Genomic DNA, 13,305 nt, shown 5'->3' on the forward strand with positions numbered 1-13,305 from the left:
GTTTTATAGGTACACCCACAGTAGTAATTCTGCCTTAGGCAGGTAATTTTTAGAAAATGCATCTAGTTCTGTTGAATCTGAAGTGCTTACACAACCTCAACCTATCTGTACTTTCCAAGCATGAGAGACAAAAGCAATCCAGTTTTCAAGTGGATATTGGATAGAATTCTTTGAAACCTAAATGTAGCTTGAAACAGAGGAAATGTAATGAAAAAGAAGTTTTGAAAAAAGCTGTAGAGAGAATTTAATTTCTCACTAGAGAATAAAAAAAGACTCTTGACAGCTCGGTGTGCCAAGTGCTCCTGGATGACCTATCAAACCAGTATTGAAGGAGGTCACCACCCCATGCACTTTCATGTTTGTCAGATTTTTGAAGATTTACTGAGTGCTTTGAGGTTCTGGGATGTCATTAGCCTGAAAAAGGTTTGCCTTTGAAAGTAAAAAGATTTTTTTTTTCAGAAAGGAAGGAAAATATGATGTATTCTGTATTGGAGAGTGTACTTGAGTCCATTAATGTTTAGGTTTAGGGGTGTTGTTTGTAGTTGAGAATGAATAACTAAATTATTTCAAGCCCCACTGCCTCACATGTCCTCTCCACTATAATTTACCATAGTGACTTTTTCTTCTGAAAATTAACATGATATTCCAACCAGTCCAAGAAGTGTAATGTGTCTACTTTTCCTGTAGATTGGTAGAAGTTCCAGCTTCTATGGTTGCCATTTTTGGGGCCAGTCTCCACTTGCAGTAGTGCTGCAGTGCTGTAATGTGCTCCAGAAGCCCAGCTTTGCTCTGCTTGGCAGCTCTGCACACTGCCTGTCTGATCACTGCATGCAGTTTCATGTGTGATAAAAGAGCATCCCTTATCAAATAAGAGCAGGAGCTTCCCTGGAGAGTCAGTTGCTGTTTGAATCTAATGAAAACCCCTCTGGCTCTGAGATAGCAGGAAAGCACGTCCATACCCCCTCCCAAACCCACCCTGACACCGCTCCCACCACGGCTCTTTGAGCAATGCTGGTAGTGATGGTGTGTGCAGAGAGGCACAGCTTTGGCTTTCATCAAACACACACTAAGGGCAAGATGCCCTGGGGAATTGGGCCATGGTGGCCTCCAGGTACTGCTGGATCCTGGTGGCGTGGCTGTGGCACATAATACTTGCACCTGTTCATGTGGACTGACTCCAAAATGAGGGTCTGGATCTGCCTTTAATCTCTCTAGTGTCTTTTTCTCAGTGGTTCTTTTTCCTTCTCCCCACAAGCCTGTTCCTGGATCCTGGCCCTCAGATTTAGTAAAAACCTTCAGCTTCCTTCATGAAAGTCATGGTATTCTCAGTTAGTTGATCCTTCTCCACAAGGTCACCCTAAATGCCTTCTCAAGTGAGAGGCAGGAGGGCAGGCCTGGCCTGTGCAATTGTGTATGGGTGACAAAGTTGGTGAGTAAGACACAGCCTTCCAAAACACAAACAAAGATTAGCACTGATAACAGTTTTTTGTGACAAATTGGTTTCCCACCTTCTTTCAGTCTGTATATGGATTGTCTGAGCAGTAGCTGAAACCACCTCAAGAAAGAGTAGAGTGGATTTAGTCACTGATCATGAAACTAGACTGGCTCTCAGAAAGAAACACTTGGCAGCAGTGCCTTTACAGCAACTCCTTCCCTTCTTAACAATCCTTTGTGCCACAGGTACCTCCTGGATGCAGATGCTGACCATTGATAGCATCATTGTGAACTTAAAAATAGACCTTCTTGTACACAGGTGGTCCTTCTTCATGTTTAATAAAAGGTTTTACCTGCTCTGTTAGTAACATTGCTGGATGAATCTTTAGCTTTCATAGATCCTGTTAAAAATCTCTTAAATGAGCCAATGCTTTACTCTTCCAGAATTTCCAGTGTCATCTGGATCTAAACAAAAATGCTGTCAAAAGAGAGTAGGCAAATTTTTGTTCTGCTATTTCAGGAGGCACAAGATGAACAACAATCTGATATATTTCCTTGACTTGCTGCCTCTAAAATTGAGACTTTTTTTGTAGTGAAAACCCAATTCAATCTGTAAGCCACCTTGGCTTGCTCAACAGGTCTCTTAATGCTAAGAAGGAAATCATAGTAATTCCAGATATACATTTATTTAGTGCTTGAGTGTTTGTTGTGTGACACTTTCATGTCAGAGAAGCTGATCCAACATCTTGGTTCAAAGGAGGTTGTATGAGGAGGGAGTGCAAAGGAAAAAGATGAGAGGAAAAGAAAGAGGCTTCAGGAATGTCAACAGGAATGTGGAGAGAGAAAGCTGCCAGTGTCAATGCTGGGTCAGGATCCACAGGGCTAGAATGGCAGCCATGAATGCAGAGAATATTCATTTAGCAGCTATTATTCTTCTCCTGTTCTTTTCAAGAAATGGACATAAAAGTCATGATCAGTTAATTTTTCACTTCTTCTGAATTGAGGATAAGTAGTTCTTGAATTGTGTATTCACTTAGACATACAATATTAGAAAGTTATGAGAGATCTGGAATAAGGAATCTAGTGCTGTCTTGAGAAATTACTCCTGGTGCTTGGGATGAGAAGACTTCTGAAGAATTTCTCTAAAGGATAATGAGCCTTTAACATGAAGGCAAGAACTGAAATTATTTAAACGTTGCCTGGGAGTCACAAGGGGAGAGATTCTGCTTAAACCAGACTGCTTGCCTTCATCTGAATAAATGTCACACTTCCTAATTCCACTTTAGGGGCTCTATATGACACAATAGAATGGTATTCTGAAAAAATTACCTCTTAAAAAGCAAACTTTTATTAGGGTATGTATGTTCCTATGTAAATAATCTGTTGGAGGTGGTCAAATCAGCCCTGTCCCTTCTGAAATCTGTCACTTAGTTTCATGACAGTGTGGAGCCTGACAAGTTTTAATCTGATCATCAAAACATTTCCAGTAAATCCTGTCTGCCAACAAAACAGAATTGCTCCATTCACTTTTCTCTCAAATATGCTTCTTAAGTATTGGCATTGCACTTGTTTGGTACATAAACCTAAAGCTGTCAGTCAGATCCACAGCTCCTTTCAGCAGGAACACACTAATCCCACCAAATTCTTTTAAGGCCAAGTTTAACCACTTAGACATTTTTTAAAAGTCTTTAAAAATTGCTACCTATGACAAGAGCTGATGGAATATCAGAAAAGGCTGTTTGGGATCCTGGTCCAAATCAAGAACAGTGTGGCCAGCAGGCCCAGGGCAGTGACCCTTCCCCTGGACTCTGCCTTGGGGAGGCCACACCTTGAGTGTTGTGTTCAGTTCTGGGCCCCTCAGTTGAGGAAAGAGATTGAGGGGCTGGAGTAGGTCCAGAGAAGAGCAACGAGGCTGGAGAAGGGACTGGAGCACAAGTGCTGTGGGGAGAGGCTGAGGGAGCTGGGGGTGTTTAGCCTGGAGAAGAGGAGGCTCAGAGGTGACCTCAGCACTGTCTGGAACTACCTGACAGGAGGTTGTGCCCAGGTGGGGGTTGGTATGTTTTCTCAGGCACCCAGCAGGAGAACAAGAGAGCAGGGGCTTAAGCTCTGCCAGGGGACATTTAGGTTGGATATTAGAAAGAAATTCTATACAGAGCGAGTGGTCAGGCATTAGAATGGGCTGCCCAGAGAGGTGGTGGATTCTTCATCCCGAGAGGTTTTTAAGGTGAGATTGGTTATGGCATTTAGTGCCATGATCTGGTAATCACAGTGGTGTTGGATCAAGGCTTGGACTTGATCATCTTGGAGGTCTCTTCCAACCCAGTTCATTCTATGATTCTGTGAAAGAGAACCTGGTCACAGTTTAGAGTGAATCCAGTGCCCTGTTCCTGCACCACCTTGTGCTTCTGCTGCCCCTGCCTCCCTTATAGTGCCACTCATCCATGTTGAGCATGACCTCTTCCAGGCAAGATTTGCTTCTCACCATCTTCAGATAACTCATGGAACAAAGAGATCTCAATGCCATAACTAGCTGCTTTCACAGAAGAATTATAATAGTAGTTACAAACACAAATAAACCCAAAAGATGCTTATGAATGGAGGTTCTGAATCTCACAAAGCTGTTTTTTCTCCACTTCTTGTGGAGAACAGTTGTTCCACCATATGGCTGAAGCACTGCAGCAATTTGTTTATTGAAATGGATGGAAATCTATGCCTGGCTTCCTCTGTGAAACAGCATCTGGGCAGGAGAAAGTCACCCTTTCCACATGACCAGTCCAATGACTTTGCTTGCTGCGACACCAGCAGTAAAACCAGCAAGATGTGATGGAGAACTCCCTGTTCTCTGCTCACCAGGGTGCCCCTAAATGCTCATTTTAGTCTTTAGGAAAAGAATTCCTTCTTGAGAGTATAGGAATATCAAGAGTTCTCTTCTTCTTGTGTGAAAAATGCAGTTTCTCCTTAAAATGCAAATATCCCTCAAGATGCCAGTAAGGGTGGCATTGCCTGTTCTGCATTAGCAAAGATATAAAGCCCATGATAAGTGGTAAAGGAAGCTAAAAGTTGCTGTCTCTGATACCTCAAAAAATGCTTATAGAAAGAACAGCAATAACACAATGAGCCCAGGGATTCTGATATTTCTTAGTTTGTATTTGCTCCAGTTTTTCTACAGTCCCATGGTCTGTAAATACTGTTTTCTGTGGCAAACGAAACAAAGTCCCCTGGTCTGATTGCTCAGTCCAATTTAATGTTTTTTTTTCCTCCTGATATTTCATCATCTTCAAGAAAAAAAGACTTTCTCATTTTTTTGGTACTTGAACATTTTTTGCAGTTCTCTCAGGTAGGGTACGTTTTTGTCCAGTGGACAAATTTGGCCAAAATTGGTATAAATCTTTATCTGTATGGCCTGCCTGTGTCCTCAGAATGAAAGAGTGGAGTGAAGGGAAAGAAAAGCAAAATTTCCATGAAATTAAAGTACTCTTGAATCCCAAAGAGTCTTTCCTGATGAGCTGGTGAGCTGCCCTTGCCTACCTTTGCCCTTGCCCTCATGACAGGCAGATCCTTCTTTTACCACCTATTTCCTGGCAAACAAAAGCAAAACCTGTGTCAAATATGAGAATGTGAACAAACTGTTCAAGCTCAGTTTAAACTCCAAGTCAGTAGTGATGAACTGTAGTGCTCTTTATCTGTTTGAGTTCTGTGTCCTGGCCCGTGGCAGGGGGGTTGCAACTGGATGATCTTTAAGGTCCCTTCCAACCCAAGTCATTCCATGATTCTAAGATTATAATTACTTATTTATTTTCATTAAATGCACGGTCTAAAGGATGCTGTGGGAAAGCTATGGTGAATCTTGGAAATCCCCCCCCCCAAAAAAAAAGCACTTCCCCTTGTTAGTAAAACAGCAGAGTTTTTTTCCTAATGAGGTTCTCCCACGATGAGAAACGAGCAGGGTCTGAGTGCCGTTCTGTGCCTCCTCCCAGCGCTGGCACAGCTTTGATTTAGGGCCTCTCACTTTAATCACCCATCATGTGCCATTAGCGCGACAGGCGAGACGGGAGCGCCAGAGAATCGCGCTGGGCTCCTCTGTTGGTTTTCCTTTACAGCTATTCCATGGCAGAGCAGCTGTCAGAACAACACAGCGCCCGTGGCAAGGCAGGGAAATTAAACATGAAGGATGTTCAAGGGAGCTGGTAGGAAGCTGGAATCCCCCTTTGCCTTCTGTGCTTTCTGCTCGTCTCCGTGATGCTGAGCCTGTGGCAATCGGCTCAAAGGGATTCTTTCCCTTGTAAGATAATTGCCAGATGTGCTGCAGTCCAAACACTCAAGTGGTTTTGTATGCAAATCTTTCCAATACTCTCAGTTAAAAATAGAGGAGAGGTAAGGACTCATCCCTTTTTTTATTTTTTTTAATGTTTTTCTAATTGGGTGCAAGAAAAGAAAGTATTTACCAGCCCTTTTAATTCTCTTCAAGGCTGGTTGCACAGCAATGTTTCAGCACAAAAATTAAGTGTATTTTTCTTCCACAAAGTACGCACAGGCTCTGTTGTATCTTTTCCATTTGTATCAACACTATTATATTTATTTATTTTATACCCCCAAATACCTGTCTCTCTCAACTCTGTGTTGCCCAAATGACAACATTCAAAAGGAAGGTTCATGTTCAGAAGTTTTCCTTCTATGGAAATTTTCATACTGGGTACATAATATTGATGTTTTCCTGTAAAGTGAACAGTTAAAGAAAGTTGTAATGATTTCACTCTTTGAATAAATTCACATCTTCCCATTTTTTACAAAGGTTCATAAGGGATAGGATTCACAGGTTATGTCCTCTGGCTGCTGTTTTATTTTCTTCCTTCACTGAACACATTAGTAATATGTAAACCACAGATATTTTAACATGTTCCCCTCAATATTAATAACTCTTGTATCCTGTTAAGTTACTGTTTATTCAGAGATCTTTCATGGCTCTCAGATTGCAATGAACTCTGGGTCCAAGCTTGGCCAACTGTGGTCAGTAGACTCTGTGCCACAGAGATATTTCAGATCAAGGACTGCAGCTCCTCTGTCTCTGAACAGTGCTGAAACACCACCTGAAAATACTGCCTGCTCTGCTCTCCTCCTCCAGCTGAGGTGGTTCTGGTGCAGTGATTGATACAAGTCAGACAGATAATCCATTCCAAATAACCATCATTGAGAAGGTACAAATTTCAGTGTATTTATTCAACACAGTGCTGCAAACCCTACTGTGCTGGAATAGAATAAATGGTAATCCTGAAAGGTTCTTAGCTGGGAGAAAATACACTGGAAATTATTCTTACTGGTAATTTGGAAGGTTGTTTTCTTGAAGGAGAATTTAAAACATACCTATCAGATTCAGGCTTGTCTTCACATGAAGTGGGAATCAATACTTTTCTAGAAAACAGTATGTCCAATAAGCTGTTAAGAAAAATATATGCTAGTAAGCATAAGACACTTTGCAGACGGAATTTCTTATCTTGGAATTACTCATCTACCAGGTTTAGCCAGTTTATCCTCCTCCTAATTTGATAGGACAGGTGGAACATCCTCAGATCTCTCTTCCTTTCCACCTCTGGCTGCAAAGGGGTTGTGTGCCTTCTTCCTGGCTCTTCCACCCTGCCCCTCCTGGGCTCTGCACTGCCCCAAAGCTTCACGGCAGGGAGTGGGCAGAGCCCAGCCAAGGGTGTAGGTCCTGGCTCGACCCACAGCAGCTCAGCTGGATCCTTTGGGTGGAGCAGGTTTGCAGGACACACTCTGAGCATCACTCAGAGCATCACTCAGAACACAGCAGTGGAGCACTAAGAGGGTGGAGCTGGAAGTGATGGCATTATGGGCTGTGGTGACATCTCTCAGATGGGCAGAGAAGTGAGGACACAGAGTCACAGGATGGGTCAGGTTGGAAGGGACCACAGGGGGTCATCTGGTCCCACCTCCCTGCTCCTGCAGGGCCATCCCAGAGCACATGGCACAGGATTGTGTCCAGTGGGTCTGGAATATCTCCCATGAGGAGACTCCACACCCTCTCTGGGCAATCTGGTCAGTGCTGGGTCACTGCACAGCAAAGAGTTCTTCCTCCTGTCCAGGTGGAACTTGCTGGGCATCAGTTCCTGCCATTGTGCCATTGCTGGGCCCCCTGAGCAGAGCCTGGTCCATGCTCTGCCCCCTCCCTGAGGCACTGCCAGCCATGGGGAGGTGCCCTCTCAGTGTCCCCTGCTCTGCCCCCTCCCTGAGGCACTGCCAGCCATGGGGAGGTCCCTCTCAGGGGCTGCTCTGGAGGCTGAACAGCCCCAGCTCCCTCAGCCTGTCCTGCTCCCAGTGATGCTCCAGGCCCTTCAGTATCTCTGCAAGCTCCACTGGACCCATCCCTGGAGCTCCATCTCCCTGATGTGCTGAAGAGCCCAGAGTACAGTAATTCAATTTGGACATTTACCTCAGAAATTCTTGCTAGAACACACCACTCTTCTGAAAATATTTGAAATTTTTTTATTTCTGATGTTTTCTTAAAATTATAAATCTCAAATCAGCTACACTGAAGTGTGTCCTAATACAAACAGTGTTCTGAAAATGTTCTCATAGGTTATTTCTTTTTCTCCTTTAATCCCTGTGGTACAGGAGCAATGACAAAATACTGACCATGCCCAGAATTCAGTGGTGATGTTCACTGATTTATCTGGAATCAAATTGATTGCAAATGCAGCATGGATATAGGTACACAGTCTTGGTTCTTCTTGAATATTTACCTTTAGGGACATTTAATTCTTAGAGTGTGTCCATTTACCTGGATTCTCATGATATTAAACCTCATAATTTTTCTGAGTAACATTTTAGAATCCAGATGCTGCTGTGAATATCTTTGTTCCATTTGTGGGCTGGGAGCTGATTGCAGTGTGTTTGCTGGGTTTGATGTTGGCTGCTGGGGGAGGATGTGAATCCATGATCTATTGCTGCTTGTTTTCATATTTGCAATGTCATCAAAAGTTGGGTCTAAGTCTTGCTAGCAAAGATTAAATAAATCAAGAGACACTGAAAAGCGATAGTGGGATTTAAATTAATTTACTGGGTATGTGCAGTACACATGATTATTTCCACTTCAGAAAAGCCAGCTCTTACAGTACTGTTTTTCCTTTCCCTTTCCCATTCCCTTCATCTCTTTTTGTCCATGTCTAGTCTCACATCTTTGCCATCCCTTCCTTCTTTTTCTTAAATCCTTTTCCATCCCTCATACATCTTTCTGTCCATTTCAGAGCTCCCCACTATTATACTTATGTCCTAGTTCAGCAGGAGGGACCAGCTAACCCTGTGTGGGGGTGATCAAAGCTGTGTATTCTACCCCCTCTATTCATTCCCCAAGGACAATGGGCCATTAGCAGCAGCTGCCCAGGGAGCCATTATCACTTCACACCCAGCCTGAGGGGGTGGAGCTGCTAATGGTCCATCAACAGTTCAACACCCCCTGGCTCCCAGAGTTAATCACCCATTGTGTGAGTCCCCGCCCAGGGGGAGGGACTGAGAGCTCCCTGAGGGTACATAAGGGGTGGGGGTAAGAAGACCTCGGGTACCTCTCGTCGGATCCAGAGCAGCGGCAGGACCTTGACAGGAGGAGATCCCCGCTCTTGCCCAGACCACAGCCCTTGCCTGCACCAACAGGTTTTTCTTTTCCTTTTGCTCTGGACTTGGGGGAACCACAGGGGTCTCAGCACAAGGGCAAACAAACCCCCTTGGGTTTGTGCCCCAGGGCACTGGGTTATACTGCTGGGGTTTTGTGAGTTGAAAGCAATTTCCCTTGTGTGTTAGTGTTGCTATTGTAATATTATTATTAAATTTTAGCTCTGACTTATAATCTCTCTCGTGGTGAGTTCATTTCCCCTGCTGGTTCACCTTTAAACCAGCACAACTTGTATTAGTTTGGGGTTTGCAGAATGTCCTTTAAACACCAGAAATAATGGACAGTTTTTAATTATATTTCTTCTTATTTATTGGGTCCTTCTGTACTTTGAATTATTTTATCACAGTTGTTTTCAGTAAAAGGCCTGTGTTTCAGCTGTTTATTCACTTTTTTATTATTGAATGGTGTCACAGGAGCTGCATGACGATTCTTTATAATTTTTCATTTTATTTATTTATTAATGTTGTTTTTTTTAATCCATATCTTTATTTGATGTAAAAAAGGGCCCTAAATTTTGCATTAAAAAAAAAGGAAGAGGTAATGAGTTATAATAAAAAGAATTTTAAAAATTTCCCAATACCTTAAGAGATATGCAATATATAAACTACATCTGAGTATGAAGTGACACAGATGCCAAATGAGTTACATACAATTTTCTGTGTAATTCTCCTACAGTAAAAGAAGACTGTAAAAAAGGTAGTTTATATGCAAATATTCTACGGTTTTGATAAGAGTTTATTTCTTTTAAAATATAACATCAACTGTTGCTATTAGTCCCCCATGATCTTTTACAACTGCTTCCATCAGTGCAATTTTAAGCTTTTTTTAAGAAAAGCAATTTTGCCTTCAAACATAAAGTGTAATTTTTTGCAGTACTTCCTTTTTGTCTTCAAAAAACCAGCTTTTTTCAAGAATTCCATGGTGGTTTTGTTCACATCCCTCTGTGAAAATCCTACAGTGGTGCTCAGGATGAACATGGGGTATAGATTCAAACAAAAATTAAATTCATATCTGGGAGGCCCCAAAACGAACAGAAAATGCAGGGGAGGAAGAAAAGCTGCCTGGAGTCTGAAGATGCTGCAGGCAGGACAGTTTAAGGCATTCCTTCCAACATCCCTTCCCTCTGTGCATATCAGGTGTAAGGGAAAGGATCTGCAAAGGCAGATTTCCTTTCACAATCTATTTCCTAGTGGGAATCACTTTTCCTTCCCCCTGGAGTGCATTCCCAACCCTCAGGATTCATTCCCTGCACCAGCCTCTGAGCTCCCACCCACACTGCTCAGATATTCGGCATGTGATGCTTGAACATACCTTGATCTGTTGCTTTTATGTTTCTTGGGTAAGAAAGGGAAAGGGAGTCCCCACTTTTGGGCACAGCCATTGATTTCTGGGTGTGTTCCCAGTATAGATCACTCAAGAAACATGGCTCCAGTTTTAGATAAATCTGATTAGAATCCTGCAGGGTTAAGGAATGAATCGATTTGGTCTGTCAAACCAGGAGATAATGAAAGAATGAGCTCTTACTGTTGGCCCAATTAGTTATGATTAATCTAACCCCATCCTTTTTTTTTATTTTTTAACTTTTTCCATCAGGCTGCACAATAATTAGTCTTACATTCAATTTTTGTTTTCTTTTCCCTTCTGAGTTAGAATATTTGCTCATGTAGGAATGGTGTTATCTGGGCAATGTGTATCTTTGTAACAATAATCTTACCTTCTCCATCAGCAATTATTGGGTGCTTGGCTTCCTCCTGGTAAATTCCTACTCCTGGGAAAGCAATGCCTTGTAATTGTATGGATATAAAGTCATGTATTTGTAGGGATGTCGGTGAGCACATGACCAAATTCAGAAAGCAGAAATGATCCTTCAGGGAGGGAATAAATATTATAGTTCCAGCTACAGTTCTTGACCTGTGAAACAGGTTTTTTCCTTCAGAATTCCCTTGTGCAAGCTGATGTGTTGGCAGGGGAAGCAGCCCAGTGTGTGCAGGAAGTGGCAATGACATTCAAACTCCCTGCTTTTACAATTGTAATTTCTGCTGAGAGTTTCTATTTTTCATTTTGCAAATTAGCATCTGATGCCATTATACTGGAAAACATCTCTTGCTCTTTTTGAGCTAAAGGCCTCAGTTCCCAATATTTCTGTGTGCCCATGGGGGCACTCACATCATAGAAATACAGAATTATAGATACATAGAATGGCTTGGGTTCAGTGATTGGGTGAAATTTAATTCCTAATGTCACATTAACACAGAAAAATGCATCCTAAATATTATGTTCCTAAAGCCATTTTTTTCTTTGTTAAAGCACACCCTGGTTTATAGAAATAGTGTGCATACAATGTCTTTCATGTAATCAGCAACATGCTGAAGGGTGCTTAGCAAAGCAGGTGGCTCTTCAGGAAATCAAACATATGTTTCATATGAGTTGGTTTGGGATTTTGTTGCTGGTGTCTTGAAATTTGGCTTAAACTTTTAAGCAAAAGTTCTCCAGTAAATGTTGTTTGCCTTTGGAAATGGATATTAATGGATGTCAGCAGCCTGGTTTTCAGTCAGCTCTGCAAGTTCTCTCTTTTTCCCCATTTGAACTTTCCTTGTATTAGTTAAAAATAAACTCTTAAACCACATCATCAGTGACCTAACAAAAATATTTTGCCACTGACACACTTGTCATATTGATAGATAAGTACCTGGAAAACAATCCTATTCACTGTACTTCCATGTCTTTCCTTGCAAAGGACAAAGGTTTTGAAGGATCAAATGTTGATGCTGAAAGTTAGATGATATAAACTTGTGATCACAGAATGAGAAGACAGAAAAAAGAGCTTTTGCATAAGTACATTTTGATGCAAATCATCACAGGGGTAGAAAATGCATCTCTAAGACCATTATTTTTTCCTGACTTTTAATTACTAGTTATTGATTTTGCTAATTGCACATATGTACATGCACAATAGTGCAGCAGGATCTCACTTCTGTGGTCTTGTCTCAAAACTGGCTTTTAAAATAAGTGCCTATTACTGTAAGTGCTCCATAAGCAGTGCTGTGCTGTATTTTTGTCTTGGTTACAATGCAGCCCAACTGTTGCATTCACAACTGGTATGAGCTGGCTCCTTGCCATGCTCTTAGAGCCATAAAACCTGTACTTTCAGCAGGGAAAATCTCCTGCTATCAGGTTTTTAAGTGGTGACTTGCCAAGCTGAAATAAGGAAGAACAGACTTTTCATAAGTGGTTGCATATTGTTGTGGAAAATCCAATTACCCTTTGCTAAATGCCCAGATCTAAGATTTAAATAAGAGCTAAATGAAGTGCTGAGCTTTTGAGGAAAATGAGAATGCACCTAAATGGGGAGGAACACCATTACAGGAGAGCACAGCAATCCTGGGTGCCCTCAGGAGTTTTGCTGATTCCCAGGCAGTTCCCAGACCTATTTCAAGGAACTCGCCAGTGGAGAGACAGATGTCAAGGAGGACTTGTGAGTTTTGTTTACATATAATGAAAACAAGGCATTGCACTGAGATGTTGACTCTCTCCCTTTGGGCTTTTAAGCCTTTCAGTGTGAAAGACCTCCCAAAACTGCTTAAAGAGGTATTAAAACAGAGAAAGGAGAGAACCAGAAGAAGGCTGGCTCTATGCACTATTTAGCTTGGCTGGGATGACTAAGTAGTTTTTCTTGGCTGTGAGCTGCTTTTAACCCATTATCTACTTGTTTCACCTGTCAAGGCACAGGAGCAAAACAAAACAGCCTCTCTTCTAAGAGAGGGCTCAAATGTACAATCCAGCAAGTGAGGCTGAGCCAGTGGCTTGGTATCTGTTGAGCTCTGGGGGATATCCATGTGTGTGCTGGTTTAAAAGTAAACCAGTGGGAGAAATGAACCCAACTCAAGAGAGATTGCAAGTCAGAATTAAAATTTACTAAAAAGATCACAATGAATACAATGATACAGAGAAAAACTGGTTTTAACCCACAAAAACCAATGTATAACCCAGCCTCTTGGGGCATGAACAGAATGGTGTTCATCAGCCCCTGTGCTGAGCCCCAACTGGGCCCCTGAGTGCAAAGTAAAAGGAAAGGAAAACCTCTTGGTGAGGATGATGGTCACGGTCTGGTCAAGGGTGGCAGTCACAGTCCTGTTGAGGTTCTGGTCCTCCTCTGGATCCCACGAGTGCTACTCCAAGATCCCAAACCA

General features: G+C 42.2%; 1 protein-coding gene across 1 annotated transcript in view; it reads left to right on the plus strand.

The window, feature by feature from the left end:
* Positions 1-13,305, plus strand: part of DSCAM (DS cell adhesion molecule) — a 465,618-nt gene that overhangs the window by 316,441 nt on the left and 135,872 nt on the right. The window lies entirely within an intron of this gene.

Source organism: Pithys albifrons, chromosome 1 (genome assembly GCF_047495875.1).
Source record: "Pithys albifrons albifrons isolate INPA30051 chromosome 1, PitAlb_v1, whole genome shotgun sequence".
Classification (NCBI taxonomy): Eukaryota; Metazoa; Chordata; class Aves; order Passeriformes; family Thamnophilidae; genus Pithys; species Pithys albifrons.